The sequence below is a fragment of the Agelaius phoeniceus genome, chromosome 1 (genome assembly GCF_051311805.1).
Source record: "Agelaius phoeniceus isolate bAgePho1 chromosome 1, bAgePho1.hap1, whole genome shotgun sequence".
In the NCBI taxonomy this organism is placed as follows: Eukaryota; Metazoa; Chordata; class Aves; order Passeriformes; family Icteridae; genus Agelaius; species Agelaius phoeniceus.
In genome coordinates this window covers 61,671,660-61,688,489 of record NC_135265.1, presented here as the reverse complement: position 1 = coordinate 61,688,489, position 16,830 = coordinate 61,671,660, and the positions used below count along the sequence as shown (strand labels likewise).

At 40.1% G+C, this 16,830-nt stretch overlaps 1 protein-coding gene across 15 annotated transcripts in view; it reads right to left on the bottom strand.

Moving 5' to 3' along the window:
- Positions 1–16,830, bottom strand: part of LOC129129144 (uncharacterized) — a 134,330-nt gene that overhangs the window by 105,604 nt on the left and 11,896 nt on the right. The window contains exons 3-4 of one of the 15 annotated variants that reach the window (XM_077180086.1): positions 6,400–6,579; positions 3,179–3,282 (exon numbers count right to left, since the gene is read on the bottom strand). The exons of 12 other annotated variants lie outside the window; for them this stretch is intronic. The gene's annotated coding sequence lies outside the window, so the exon portion shown is untranslated. The remainder of the gene's footprint in view (positions 1–3,178; positions 3,283–6,399; positions 6,580–16,830) is intronic. 2 more of the 15 variants (XM_077180096.1, XM_077180110.1) reach the window with 2 other exon arrangements.

Sequence of the window (16,830 nt, the reverse complement as noted above, 5' to 3'; positions counted from 1 at the left end):
TCTTCTTCTCTAATTTGTACCATAAATAAATCATGTCTTGTTTTCACTACTTCTCTCCCTTGAAACCACTTGCATCAGCTGTCTTACAAGGGTTTGGGAATGTTTGCAGCCATCAAATTGAAGACAACACAGCAGAAGTCAAAGTGGTGCAACACTTGATCATTTAAAATCTGTCAGATGGAGGGTGGTAGTTGAGGTCAGAGCAATAAAGAAAATTTTTTGAGATGCTGGGAGGAGAGTGCTGATCCTCTTTCAATAACAATTTGCTGTAATTTAAAAAAGAAAAGGAATGATACATTGACCCCCTTGTAAAAAGTCCAGCTTTTGCCCTGATTGACAATTAATAAAATGCCAAAAAGCACCTTGTCTGCCCTCATAGCAGAAATCTCTTATATACAAGAGGCAGCAACATTTGAGCAGCAGCATTCAAGACCACATGCAGCAAGAAACCCAAGTGGAGAGGTGGTTAGTCTGCTACCAAGCTAAATGGAAGGTTCTTGCATGAAAACAAAATTGCAAAGTAAGCTGACAAAGTCCCAAAGTCTCTCCATTATGTGAAACAACACCCCCATTAAATGTGAAAGGCCATCCAGAATACAGCTGTACGGGCAGCCTCTCCTCCTCCATCAGGAAACATTATTTGCAGTTATTTCTCTCCTGTTCAATCACTTGTATCACAGCAGAATACTAATAATGCAGTCTCACATATTAAAATTGACATTATTATGACCCTCACAGAGACCAAAGGATTTCTTGGCAGTATTTACTCCTCAAAAGGAAACATTTGGATTAGCTCAGTTGGTTAAAGCACATTGCTAACAAAGCCAAGGTTGTGGGCTCAGTCCCTCTACAGGCCAGTCACTTCAGAGTCACATTTGATGATCCTTGTGAATCCCTTCCAACCCAGAGAATTCTGTGAACGCTTCCCTTGTTGGATGGCTTTCAACTACTCCATTCCTGACTCCAGAATCCTGAACACTTTGAAAGTTCTTTCCCGTAACATCATATTTCACCCTTCTGTTCCTGCCTCAACAGTTCTCCTCCTTTGTCCTAAAGCAGCAGTTACCTTTACACTGTCAAGCCACCATTGCTCACTGTACATCAGCAGAAGGCTTGGTTAAAAACTCACAGTACATCAAGGGTGGGTCATTGTGGTGAGGGGAAGTTCATTATGATCATAGAAAATGAATTGTGGAAATTAAGATCAGAAGAGACATCAGGAGGTCTCCAGTCAGTTTTCATCCTTTTTTATTGTTCTTCTGTGACTCACTACAGAAGATCCGTGACCATCCTCTTAATAAGTTCTTCAGATGTATTGACAGCCTGCTATGAGGTCCTCGTGAAGTCCTCTCTTTATCAGGCCACACAGGAAAAGTGCTCCAGGCATCTTGAGGGCCACCTGCTAAACTTGCTCCAGTTCATCAGTATCTTTCTTATATTTGAGGTGCAGCAGGAATATAGGGCTCCAGGTTTTGCCTAACAAATACTGATAGAGAGGGGTAATCACTTCCGTCAATCTACTGGCAATGCTTGCCTCTCTGCCTGGCTCAGTCACAGGTGACTTCAGTACGTACTGAGATGTGACTTTCTGTCCCCCATTAGCTAGTAGGACATGGGAACTACCCTGCAGTGTCTACTACTTGCATACCTGTAGCTGGAGAACCAGCCACCCTCCTGCTGCAAAAGAAAGGACTAAGCTTCCCATCTTCTCCATCAAACCAAATGGTTTCTGGCTGCCTCTCCTCTGTGCAGTTGGGAGTTCAGGCTCTCCTCTCTGCAGGGTCTCTGAAGATCCCCTCAATTGCTTTTTACTTCTTCCCTGATGGTGCACATTAGTTGACCTCCTCCAGACTGACCTCAGTGTAGTGACACAAGTCCACTATCAGTGCACACCTTGTGCAGGCAGGGACAGCATCTCCCCCTGCCCCGACTTCATCAAGAGGCCCTGGGCAGCTCTCCATCCCAAACCCTGTAGGTCTATGTCCTTCTTTTGGAGCTCCCTCGGGCTTCGTGCTGCAGCTGCAGGGCAGTGCTCCAACAAACACTGGAGACTTTACCCTGTGGCACTACTCCTCTGTAGGAGTGCTTGACACCATGCTGAGTCCCATTGTGTCAAGCAGACTCAAACCACCAGGTTTGGTTAAGCAAGTGCAAACTGGAACCAACAGTAAACATCAGGCAGATCAGGTAGATTTTTTTTTTCTAGCATCCTTGTTCTTACTCTTTTTTTAAATATTTCTGTACTAATTTCATCATATTTGGTCAATTTATATAATCTGTAGGTATACTCGGTTGCCCTGTTCTTCTAAAGTTCTTCTAAGCCTTCTGATGTTCACATTTTTCTAATGGAGTTTCTAATGCACTTTTCATGTAAATAATAATTGTTTTGCATTCCTTTCTGGAAGAAAAGAAAATTGATAGACTGTTAGTTTGACCAGTGTGGTTGGAGAGGTAGCAATTTCATCCTCCAATCCATGGTCACCTTTGAAATTCTATGAATATCAAAGCCAAAAAATAAACACGTGGAGCGGTGTGGCCGGTGGAAAACACGCCCAGGCTAGAATGACCAGCCTGTCTCCAGCCAAAGGGGGCGCTTCCCCAACACGAAGCTGGGTATTGCACCTAAGGCACTAAACTGCCTTCTGGACGTTGGCCGCTGTAAAACTCCGAGCCGCAGGATGAAGAGGCGTCTCTCAGTCTCTTTGGTTTAATCGGGTTTATTAGGTCCCAAAGGACCAAGCGCTCCCAATGGGGCTAGGGGATGAGGGTCGGGAGCAGAGAGCTGAGAGCCCCGAGGTGTGGAAAACCTCGGGTTCTAAAGGAGATGGGAGGGGTAAGGGGTAACAAATCAGGAGAGGGAAGGGAAAGATACATTGGGGATTGACATAACAACAGAACCAATCTCGTACAACTAAGGGAGGGGCCCCGGCCCCTGAGCCAATCACCCGACACCCTGGCCAGAAGCTTCTGGAAAAGGAGGCGGGGTGCCGAGTGACAGGCAGGCAACCTGGGGTGGAGAACAAAAAGGATACATATGATAACCATAGCAACTGGGGAGGGGTTTGGGGATTGGCAGTTAACTGGGATTGGGGCAGGACCTTTTAACATGAACAATGGGGGTGAACAGAACAAACGAAAAATGAACCACAACAAACACACTCTTTTTTGCCTTGAGTACCTCAGCATGTGAGTATCGTTAATTTCGTGTCGTATTGCGACAATGCTCTACCAGAAGTCCACATGAAGAACTGTCTGTTCCTTCCACCCTGAATACCTGTCACTCTAGGGAAAAAGGAGATAAGTACTAAGAAGAAGAGATCATAACTGAAGATATACTGAGAAACATTATCTTTAGTCTATATCAACTAGACACTTAGGCACATAAACTCTCCATATGTAATATTGGTAACAACATTAAATGGGTGCAAATACAAGAAGGATTATGAGAAAGTTATTGAGCATACACAAAATTCCAAATTCTAGTATTCAAGGACAATGAATGCACTTCTTAGGCATTATTTCCATTAAATAAATATTTCAGATAAAGTATACACTGCTTTTCAAGTAGTAGATGCACTGAAATGTCTCTGAAAGAAAGCACAGCTTCCCACTATTGTTACTGGACTTGAAGTGTATCTGTTCTCGTATAATTAATAATTATTGACATCACATTTAATTGCTAATCTTATTTTGCCAATGGTCTACTGAAGATTTATCATATTAATTAGTAGCAATGAGACAGCTCTAACCACCTACTGTCATTAATTTCTTAAATATGTACAATAAGATGCGCACTAATTGTGACAGGTAATTGGTACCTGCCCACATTCTGCCTCTTTTGAAATTGCTCTGAAGTAGATCTAAGAGTTAATCATCATAAAACCATACTTTTTTAACAGATTAAAAACCAGCCCTTTCAAACAACATATTTCCGAATTTAAGCTGAAACTTGTTCTTTTATGAGAATGCAGAATTTGTCCATAGACTTACAGATCTAGTTATCCATTCAGAAAGGCTGGAGGATTCTATCCAGCTACACATTTTGCTGAAACCCACTGAAGGCTTCAGCCAAAAATAAAAGTCTCCTGTGTTCTGGATTTAAAGTAGTTTTGGGCCAAAATATCATATCAGGTATGAGAGGCAGTCCTACACTAGTAACACAGAGGAGAAACACCAATAAGCATTGTGAAATTCAAACCCCTTGGCCCTCAAGATAAAGACAACAGGATTAAACTTCAGCATTTCAACCACAGAAAACTTTTCTCTACATCTGCCCAGAGTCAGGCAGAAAGTGTCTTTCATTCTTGTCTGTTGGAGCTTCTCCCCTTGTTGTTATTTGGCTATGCACAGATAAAAGGAAGAATAAATCCAGGATGGGACATACGTATAGTACTGGGGGGGTTGAAACTCTTGCTCTCATTCTTTCTTTATATAAATATTGATTTATTCATACATTTCACTAATACTGCAAATATTTAAAAATAGCAAAAGCTCTCCATGCCACTTTGACTGTCATTGAAGCTCTACATTGATAAGCAGTGGGGGTGAGTCAGTGCAGCAGGGATGGCAGTGTTACAGATGCTCACTCTGACCTGATGGTTCCTCAGGGAACCGTGAAGGAAATTCATCTGACAGACACAGGCTGCATCCCATGCTACCACAGCAAACATAGCCTAATAAAAGCAGAATGCAGTGACTGAGAGATGCACAAGGGAAAGGGCATCCTCTGCATTCATCCATGGTCAGTAAGAGGACACATAATATTAGAACGACTGTAAATCCTGCGGTGGGAAGGGGTTGGAGGGAGGAAAGGAATAAATAAAGGAAAGTACCTTATACATAATTAGCCTTTACCAGTAATCAAGTACAGTTTTCTGTATATCGTCAGTCCATTTCATTTCACAAGCAACTCATTTTTGATGTAAAGAGTTCTGCACTTTATTTATTTTTAGGCAGTTGCAGATGGGAACAAGGTGATTGTTGTCACATTTCTCTTCACAGAGAAAAGCAAGGCACAACTTCCCAAGAAATTTCTGCGATTCATATTTTCTGAACTTCAGAGAAAGGAAAAACAATTCTTATCTCATTTGCTGCATCTGTGTTTGTTCACCAGTGGAATGCATTGTGGAAGATTGTTTACCTGAAGAGAATTGGTAATTGGATTCTGGTGTGAGTGTTTTGATTCACTGACCAATTGAATCCATGTGTGTGTGTTGGGACTGTCAGCACACAATCACAAGATCCTGTGCAGGGGAGTGTAGTTGAGTGCTTGGCAGATTCAGTTTAGATGTAGTGTAATATAGTATAGAATAATATAGTATAATAAAGTAATTAATTAGCCTTCTGATAAGATGGAGTCCTCCTCATAATTTCTCCCTGCCACGGGGGTCATCTTGATCCAATAGGTGATCCACAGCAAAAGGAAGCCCTGTGTAAAAGGCACGGTCTTCATTTGTGCAGGAGGAAAATTGGTTTTTATATGTAAGATGAGTGTCAGAGAATGGTCATTCCAGTAGGCAGCATCCTACTCACCTATGGTTTGAAATTACATCCTACCTCCCAGTTTGCTGGGTTAAAATACGGATCTTGAGTCTACAACTGTATGATTGCATAGCCAAGCACCTTCGTCTCCTCCCAAAGAACTTTTGGAAGCATGAGGGATATAGCCCATTCAAGTGAAATATTCACGCAAGGCTTTCAACATCTAAGTCCCTACTTCATATAAGGGCCATGGAAAATAAGTTACAAACTGCTGGGAAAACTCTGAGTAAAGAATTTCCCCCCTTGTTAGATCTGCCAGCTAAGAAAAGTTCATAGTTGCAGCATGTTCATAGTTCAAAAGTTCATAGTCTTGCTCCTGACTGTCATTTTCAGCAGCTCCATTCACACGTACAACACACAAGTAAAGTTCAAGCCTGTCTGAATGAAGATGTCATCAAGCACTAAACTAGAAATAAACAAATGCATAAAACTTTTCTAGATGATCTTTAAGGACCCTTCCAACCCAAACTATCCTCTGATTCAATGTCTGAGTTTTCAAGTCTTAGGCCTGTATAAAAAAAGGCAGCTCTAAGAAAATGCTTTGAAAATACAACTCATCTGACCCAAAAGATGTTGGGGTCTAATGAGTCACTCCTTTGCACTCATACTTATGGTAGTCACAAGTATTTGTCAGCCTGACAAAGACACTTTAAAAAGTTAACCATGCTGAGGAGGCTGCCTTTTAAAAAAATTGTTTGTTTGTTTGTTCTCCATTAGTAGGGTTCAAACAGTCTGGATTAAAGCAAGTTGAAGATTTTGCCCACTCCTTTTCCAAAAGACACGAGGAAGTGTTGCTCATGAACATTTTCACACACCATCTTGGAGATTTGTTATTTGTATAAGCAGGTAGTTACTTACCCTCAAGAACACCATGGTCCAGATGCAAAGGCTAAGAAAGAGAGCAGCTCTGGACTTCAGTAGCATTTCCACTGACCCCTGTCCAAAAACTTGCAGGTGAATCTCACAGCTGAATCAATAATGTCATAGGTACTTGGTGCTATCCGTTGCCTTCAACTCTGGTCATCAGCCAAGAAATTCCTATATTTTTTGAAGGGAACAGATGCAGATGCACAAAAGCCCCAAATTCAGACAGCCCAGCCTCTGCCTAATGACTTGCATTTAAATAATCTTGTGAATTTGGAGTCTCCACGGTTTAAAAGCTCAGGGTGTGGGAGTATGAAGGAGGTCTCAGGCATACCAGTAAGGCTATACATGCATTTTTGTTCCCTTTGTTAACCTTATTTAGCTATAGCTGACTTAATCTTAAGGACCATGCATCCGCACAGGCTTGCCTCCACAATAATTCCTCTACCCTGGAAGCAGATTACTCTTCTCCCTGGGCCATTGTCTGAAGAACAAGCCCTGGAACTGTTTTTGCCCATGAAGACTGGCATGGAGAGCTGAAGCCAGCTTTTGCTGGCTCTGGTGGCTTTTGCCACCACTGGGAGATAGTTGGTATGATTAATGGTGCTTCAGGGGCGGCTGCCTCTGTAGGAACAACAGCCTTTCTCCCACTTTTACATCTTCTTTGCCTCTGTGAAGATGAACTGAGGTACATTTGAAAAACAAATGCTGTGTATAGCTAACACAACAGTTAATAACTCCCAAAATTCAACCCCTGATGGTTCTATCTCTCTTCAATCGAAAAAAGCCAGAAGGACAAACAAATTAAGATCCGACTAAGCTGAGATATGGAGTGTGCAATAGAAAGTTCTACTGTAATGCCTTAACCAGCACACTTGAATACATTCTTTAAGGCATGCTTTTTGATTAAATCCAGTAAGCCCTGTTTATGGAAGATGACATATTTCTGAAGAGAACTTTTGTAACTAAGAAATGTAGTCTGTTACTCTTGGATAAGTGGCATTCTCATTCATTTGTTAAAATTTATTAAAAACACTATACAAAACTAATAGAAACATCTTTTGAATTGTAGCATAAAATGATTTTAAAAGTCAAGAAACCTAGTGCAGTCATAGCATTATCCCAGGCTACAGTCAACCTAGATTTGGAAATGAACATTTCTAATTTTGAACTCAGCACATAAGGGAGACTCTTCTTCAGTCAACACCTTTTCCAGGCTCCATTTTGGTTCCATATTGCTGAACCAACACATAACTACTCATACTCAAACCATTCTATGTATGGTTTTCAAAATTTCTCTTCTGGCACAGACCCTACGGATACGTGGCCATGAATTTCCACAGATGCACAGGGATTGTGAGTACTTGGAGACCAAGACTCTTCAGCTTGAGTGACTTGAAGAAGCAGTTTACAAAAAGCATTGAGCATCCACACTTGACAGCTGAGGCCAGGCTTTCTTGTGAGAAACTCTGCACCTTCTCTAGGAGTCCATGTGTGTCCATACACGCACAGAGTCATGTATGGACTTGCACAACACACTCCTATAAACTCACAAGTATTCTTTTAGGAAGAAATTGCTATTCTCAAAATTTTAATGGAGAGAGATGTCACTTCTTGCTAGATATTGTTAAGTTTCACACTAAAGAGCAGATACCTCTTATCAGCATTTTATCACATACATTCATATCTGTGTGTGTGTGTATATATATATATATATATATATCTTCCACATATATATTTTATTTTCCTGGAGCTGTCAAAATCAGTTATTTTCCCTGAAGACAATAAGAAGAGATTAACAAAGCAGTTGGAATAAACCCCAGTCTCTTATTTGTCCAGCAAAGCCTGCAGGGTTTCAGTTATCCTGTGAGGACAAGCTGGTTTGGCTTTTTGCACACAGTTTCAACCTCAGACCCTGTCGTGAATGGCGGAAGAAATGCCTCACACAATATGCGTGAATGGCAAATACCAAAGTTTATTGAAACCTCACACATATTTATATTGGTGTTAATGAAGCTTATACATATTGCAAAAGCTGAGCTCATTATTGGTTAAAGCACACTTAGATCAACCACACCTACTTCTATGCTCTAATGATTATTTTGTTTCTATGTTTGCATTCTTCTAGCTTCTCTACCTAGGATATCTACATTTTCTGGCAAGCAATTTTCTCCCCCGTTTTCCCATTTCAGTGAAGGTCACTATGACCTTTGTCAGTGATTGGACACCGGTTACATAATCCCCAGCTTGTTTCCCCTATCCTTATCCATCGGTATCACATCGAAATGGCCTTTCTCAGCTAGCTAATTATCCAAAAAGCTCTCTACAAGACCCAAAACAGGTAAAATTAGTCCCAAGATTACTTCTCTTAGCACCTTTGAAGGGGACATTCTGGGTTTCAAGAGTGTGAGAACTGACCACCAGAGCTGTTTGTTGAGCATTGTGACAAAGGGTGTGGCATGAAACTCCACCTCCAGAAATGAAGGAAGAAGTTACTGTTTTCCCTCTCACTATGTAATGTTCTTTATTTCCTGCTAGACTGGTAATTCACCAGGTACCTTTTTCTCTTCTCCCCTGGCCTTTATGCAGGAAAACGCAGGAAAAGACAGGAAGAACAACACTGAGGAATCACAGGTTCAATTACTGGGCATCCTGAAGTGCCATAAGCCAAGCCATCACTGCAACGTGATGACAGAACACTATTTTCTGCAACAAGTACTTAAGGGGGAAAAAATATATAAGACAGCATTTTAGTATAGAGGATGGGAAACTGGAGATGTTGTTTGCCTCCTGTTTTAAAATTATTTCAAATCATTCCTGGACCACATTCTGGAAAGAACTTTTCTTCAAAATCTGGTTTTTCTTCGAAACCCTAAAATGACTTTAGCAAAGAGCTAGTGAGAAAAACATATCTATGTGCTATTGACTAAAAGGACAGTACATTAATAACTGATGAGTGAAGGAAGGAGTCTGAAAGGGCTTGGAGAGTTGTCTCCTATGGCAAAAACACACTACAAATGTGTAGCAAGTCCATTCTTTAAACCTTGTGCCTGACAGCAAAAGGCTGAAATTCAAGGTGATGACCACTGATTCCAAAACTGTATTTCTGCTTCAGCCCAAATTACCTTGAAGCCAGTTTATTCAGTTCTAACAAATTATGAGCTGCAGTAGTTCAGTAGTTCAGATAATCATTCAAGCATTAAAATGAAATCACAGCCTAAGTGTCATTCTCAGCACTGCTTTTACCAGAAGTGGACAATAAACCCCATGCAAAGATCCAAGGCACCCTCTTGAGGAGTTTCTCCTGATTATCAAATTCAATCCTTGGCCAAACCCCTCCTGTACCCCTCCAGCTGCAGGAGGGAAGGCTCCATAGTAACTTTTAGTCACCAGATGGCACTAGTACAGAAACCAGACAACCACATTACCCTCCAGTGGCATGACATAAAACCATACCACAATTTATCTGTAAATATTTACTTGAAAACCATAAATTGAGTTAATTAATGCTCCGAAATACTTGTTAGAGGAAGTTGTAATTTCTGATATTTAACTAAATATGGATAAGAAACTTGACAGGCAGCCACCATGAAATTGGCTGTTTTCTTTTAACTATGCAAACCAGGATATACAGTCTGTCACTGTACCTGAAAGCATTCCACCCAAAGACAGTAGCTTTGGACTGTTACAGTTCAAAAAAAAAAATCCACATGGCATTTAATTCTGGCATGCTACTTTATTATGAAGCAAAGGTCATCCCTACAGTAAAGGTAACTGCAAATCTAAGGAGAACACCAGAACTGAGGGATGCATCCGTCCCTCTCACCACCTCCTGTTTTTTTAGCTGCATGTTGACACAATCTCTGTCATGGATAGTCTGTTCAACAATTCTACCCTTGAGATATTATGAGCTCTGAAAACAGCCAATGTAGCTCAACTAAACTCTCATGGTACCTTCATCTTCAGGTTTTTAGAGCAGTTTGAAGGTAGGCTTATATTTTTCCATATAGCATTGCTCCCAGCTGGAGAGTGGACTCCCTGAGTCAGTTTGCAGACTCAAATACATTAATTCAGCATTATTTGCTGGGATTCAATCCCAGAGGTGTAGATTTTGGACCCACTTTTTCTGGTGTACTAATTTTTTTTTTGGAGTTTAAAAGTCAAATCATCCTTCCACAGAACCCAGATAACACAGACTTTTTTGTTAACCAAAATACCTGCTTTAAAACTCTCCTCCCACAGGGCTGAATATAAATACACATTAAAGATTTTTTGTGTTATTTGGATATAGACAGATTGAGACATTGCCAGGACACACATTAAGCTACTGACTGAAGGCGAATGCAACATCTTGTGCCTAGCCTTGCAATTGGCTAGAAACACATTTTCTACACAAATTCTCTTCAGAGTAGAGAGTTCCACACAAAAAAAAAACACATGCTCCACAAACAAATAAAGGAGAAAAAATATGGCTTTCTAAATGTTGATAGAAAACAGACATGATACAGTACCAAAAAATGGCATTACAGGATTCAAGCAAGCTTGAAGAATAAGCTTGCTGAAATACAACAATCATGTATCTCTGATTTTCTCAAGGTGAAAAGTTGTGCAATTTATCTATAAAAATGGTAATATATCAAAATATATCAATGAAGTCAAGAATTAGAAGATTTCAGTTAAGTTATATAACTATTTAATCCTAATAAGAATACATAAAACTGCATTCAGTAGCGGGGAAAAATGTAGAAATGCCCATATTATTCAGGGCATGAGTGAACTTCCGAAAAAAATCCAGAAAAAATTCAGACCACTCTGTCTCATAATTGGCTACATTTAATTCCACTAAAGCATCAAGCTTTTTCAGAAATAACATAATCTGAGCTTAAACGCAATTTCTATGGTCACATATCCCTGCCTCTCTCTAGCAGAGGTCTCAAAGCAAAAGAAGAATTATACATGGCCATGCAGAATGAGAGCAGCAAGGGTCAGCATTTATATTGGCAATAAATGCTTAGAAGGCAATGACTGCTCAGAGACAAAAATCATCAGCTTGCCAATTGGCCAGCATGTGCAAGCTGACATCACATGGCTCCACAGCTTATAAGTACCTTAAAATAGTTCGTTGCAGATTTCTTTCTTTTTAATCTACATAATATTAGGTATTTCAAAGAACAAAAATGGAAGGCTCACTCAGACTATAAGAAGCTACTGACTGAAGCAGCACCAAAAAGACAAATAGGTTAAACCAAAAAAACCCAACAGAAATGAAGGGGAAAAGACTGAGCAAGACAAAAATAAATGAAAGCCACTGTGGTGACTTTCAGATTGCAGGAGGCATCTTCTGCTATATTATTACTACTGCAGGTAGAAGGGTACTGCCCACCACCCAAGAGAAATGGACAGACACCCAGCCATCCCTAAACAAAAAAATCACTAAAAACATTGGCCCCATAAACAAGACTTGGACACATAGATCCAGAAATATTTGAGTCTACTCACACATTACAAGAGGAGTAAGAGCACTTCTGTGTCTGACCAAGTTTGAAAAGAAGTCATCCCAGAGTAAAATAAAAGAGTATAATGTCACAGAGAAAGGTAGGCTCATTTTTTCCCATTTCTCTATGGATTTGGCCTACTGAGAGGGGGGAAAAGTGTACCTCACCACTTCAAAAAAATAAGCAGGAAATTATAATGGAGGATGGAACAGGAAAGAGAAAATGAAAGGTAACAGTTTATTTTCTACTGGAACAGGTGAGGGTGGTTAATGTACTTTTTAACATTACATGGAAAAAAATACTTGGCACAATTGAATTCCCTTTGAGCTTGTAAACCTCAGGAAAGCACCCAATTCCCAAACTGATTATAATGGAAAACCAGATTTTACATGAAAGCCTAATACATATTTCAATTGAAAAGATGTAATTCTTGTTAATAATTTTTTCTTTGTGCACTACTAAGAGGTGTTTACATACACTGTGCTATTAAAGGCAATGTAAGGCAATACAGTAATACCCTGGATCTAAAAAAAAACAAAAAGGTTTTTCAGCTACCTTCAGCTCTTGAATTAATCAAAGCATATTACCAAGATTTGTCTGAATATCACCCCCCCCCTTACAGCTCATTAAGCCTGGCCTTTTGAAATGCTGCAGCAGCTGAAGCAAGAGGCAACACAGAGAAGATAAAATGCAGCTGCTCTCCAGCAGGCTCCAGGCTGCCCAGTCAGCTCCTCTGCCAGCATCTGCCTCAGGCAGCAGGGTCAAGCACTGGTGATCAGAGAGGGTACAGGTACAGGGAGGTTTGGACACTGAAAACAAAGCCATTTTACTCAGGCATTTATGCACACAGCCTGGATTTCAGAAAGATTTGAGGGATGTGTATGGTTTCTTTGAACACACAGGTGTTGCTTTACATTCGTAAGGGTGTCAGATTTAGAAAGGTACAAGGTACCTCCTTCTGTATCACTTGTTTGTTGATTGTCTGAGGCAAGAAAACTTGCAGAGGAACAACTGTGATGCAGAATTTCCCCCAAAGCAGTTGCCACACTTGGATTAGCTAGAAATACCACCATTGGTACTCTTATTTGCTCTCACTATGAAGCAGCTGTCAAAGATGATGAAAATGAAAAATGTCACTCTGCTGCTTTCCACTCTCATGGTTTCCACTCTCCCTTCACAGCCCTGTTTCTTTGCCACACTACAGCACTTATGGAAAACTGCATTCTTTAAATACACATCACTACAAAAAGCTTGACAATATTGGAGATCATGGCACATGTGCCACTCACTGTACAGAGTGGAGGAGCAGTTTAAGCACAAAAGGACAAAGAGAACAAGACAAGAAATTCCAGCGGCAAAGCCACATGAAAATCAATTTTGCACATGCTGGACCAACAAACCATCATCATAGTTTGTCCCCTCTATATTTTTCCTTGATGTTCCTAATCCTGTAAATGTAACCTTCTGGCTAGGTTACATTTAGGGTTGAGGTTTTGTTTTTCTAATCAGAGAAAAGCAAAAATGAACTGCGCAATAGGGTAAGTCTTATTTATAATCAAGTAAAATGTGACTTAAATGGAGAGACCTTGAAATCACATACATGGTACATTCTGCTGAAATTAATTTGATTTTAAATATGAGAGTTGGACCATTATGGCAAGTAATGACATGGAGTTTTCTGAAAGTCACTGAAGAAATATTTTGCTTTGCTAATAAGTGAACCTTTTGTGAATTATTAGCAACAACCTATGCATCTGGGCCATGACGTGAAACATCATCAATCTTGCATCAGTGTAAAAGTATTAATACTCAACTTCTCCCTACAAATCAGTTTAAGATCGGTTCTGGGATCTTTCTCTACCTTCCTGGAGGGTCAGTGATGCAGAGGTAAAGAATGAGTTATGACAACACCACCTTCTTCATGTTAGACAGTAATGCCTTGGAAGATGTAAGTGAGGGGAAGCAGAAGTCACACAAGGAGGGATCCCATTTTCTGCAGCTCCACATCATGTTTCTGTCCTGCCTCATTCCTACCCATGGAAATCAATAGGCATAGCACTTTCAGCAAGTGGCCCAAGAATAATTTTTTACTATGACGTTTCATGGCATTTGATGATTCATTGGAAGTGCTTGATTATGCACATTTTGATGAGCTTTTTTCACCGTGGAGGCTTGGGAAAAAAGCAAACACACAGAAAGTAAATATCTCTTCTCTAACATTGTTGTTCTAACCTTCACAGGTCCCTCCATTCATTTTAGGATCATCATTTCTTTATCACTGTCTTTCAGCTTGTGCCAAATATGAATTGCTTTTAGGTTCAGTAGTGTAAGTTAAGCAGGGAGGGAAAGGGGAAGGTGAACAGTGAGATTTATTCTCTGTGAAAAAGCCTTACAATTTATCCAAGATTAAATTTGGAGAGTCAAACTCCCAATGTCAAAACTCAAAGGTAAGGTTGAAATCCCTTATAACATTCACCAACCCTGGACAATACTAAGATGCATCCCTGGAAAAGCCTGACTAAAGCTATAAAGTTGCTGGAGAACACAAAGCCTTCTCCTTTTAGGAGCAAGCTAAGAGTACATGAGAAACCACTCATTAGCATTACCAGTTTACAGCTCAGATACCTTCACATTTCAAATCCATCAGTCACATACCCCTATTTAGACATCTCTCAATCTCAGGGTACTATAAAATCCTCTAGACAGCTTCTTTTTTACAAACATCCACAAGCAGCATATGCAAAGTATCATTTTAATGCTACATAATGGGAACTGAATTTGGCCCTGAATTCAATGTCCAAATTAATAAAATACGTCCTGATGGCTGAGTTATCTACTACTCATCTTGGATATAGTCAAAAATAAGCCAGATCCCCAATTTAGGATTTTTTAAATGAATTTTCCTTTTGTTCCACATGGTGATATTACTGAAGCATAGCTTTAGATTCTGTACCATCCTGAAACCATGAGCATAATTTTTGAGTAGTGTTGTATTTTTTCCTGCTACAATATGAATGTTATAGACAAACTAAAATCTTTGGTAGGAGTGCAAGAACTAATGTTAAAACAGTTCTGTGAAGGACTGCAGGCAATGTTTCTGAAGACCTAGCTGTAATGCCAAGATCTGGCACAGACTGGGTATCACTAAGTAGATTGCTTCCCATTTAATTAAAGTAAAATCAAATTTCTACCTGCATTTATGCATGAGATACTCTGTTAAAAGCAAAAGTACACAAAAAAAGAGCTGCAGGTAAGAACACAAGGACAGGTGTTACATATACTTTCTGCATATACGGATTTCCTTTTAGAGGATCTAGGCTTGAATGAATTTTCTCAGCGAAAGAAAACTCTGCAGCTACTAACATCTACATTGTGGATTTTGTGGATGCTGTAGAAGGACTCACTGCACCCAGAAAACAGAGTACTGGCTTCTGCAACTGCATCAGTTAGCTAAATAAAAGTGTAATATTTTTACAAACCCCTACTCAAACACATCACAGCTGCAACTGCAAAATCTCTACCAAAATAGGGAAAAAAAATCATCTCTTAAAAACTGCAAATCACAACACTGCCTGGACCAGAGGACAGAAGAGAGAATGCCCCATTTTATCCCAATTAAGTTCTAATAGCAGAATGACATGTGAACAGATATCCAGTGAGTCATATCTGAGCAACATGATTTTGTGCAACAGCAGGGAAGAATTATAAAGGAAACCAAGCCACCGTAATACTCAGCACAAAAATTTACATGTGGATGAATTTAGGTCTTTTCAACTGCGACAGCAAGCACTGCTCTTTGGCTAGGTAAGCAGAGAGAAAGAACACAGAATACTAAATTAGGAATAGTCCCTTAAATGCTCAGATTGCAATTGCTCTAGATGAGCATCCTTGTTTACAGCCTTTACTTGAAAATTTTAGTGATGTTGCAAGAGAACAGGGCACTACTTCTCTCCAGTAATTTTTTATCCAGACATTAATGATCTCCACAGACCAGCAATGCACGAAAATTAGAAATAAATAATTGATGATTTTACACAGTCTGAGCTGGCTGAGTCATCTCCAACAGGCTATTAAAACAGCATCATGAGCTCAGCTGGTATAAAATGCCTAGAAATCCCCAGTTCTTCCTGAAGCTGGAGCCTTTTTTCCATTCTGACTGAAGACAATCAGAAAAACAAACAATTTAAGGAAAATCAGAGAAGTTGGCAAGGGGGGTTGAGCTTTTTACCCCCCTCTTCAGACATCTGCCCCTTTTTTTTCTCTAGTTTTCACAGTTCTAGTCACAACTTTCTCTGCACACCTATAGCTCTCATGAAGGTGAGGGAAACAAGCAGCTATTCCAAAAAGAAAGGCCAGCTCCCAGATAGGACCATAAAGTCAATAGCATTGCTCCTGGGATACTCTCAGGGATACAGAACAGTTACAGATATTGGCACTGTAGCAAACAGAGTTCCCTTCTCTGATTGTGAGCATAAATTCCATAGCTCTGTATTCACATTTGTTTGGGGACTTTACCCCCATATCGCACACACCAAGAGGTTTTTACTGGTTGAACCATAAAAGAAACTAAGCCAGTTTTTCCATCTCCCTAAAGCGAGAGGGTGGTCATTGCTGAGCTGTGGGAATCACTGCTCAGCAATCCCACTACAGAGCATTTCTGAGAAAGCTTTCTAAGCTATCACCACCAGGGAATAGTGGAAATCAGATTTTTTAAGACATTAAGGCTCTTGTTAAGAGCAATGAGAAGCCCAGATTTTTCTGACTCCAAGTTGTGTTGGAGAATGATAGAATCACATAATGGTTTGGGCTGCAAAGGAGAAAGCCAACCCTGATATCAGCACAGTAGGGCTAATAGCACCAGGATCACAGGTTTGATCTCCATATGGGCCACTCATGTAAGAATTGGACTTGTTGATCCTTACGGGTCCCT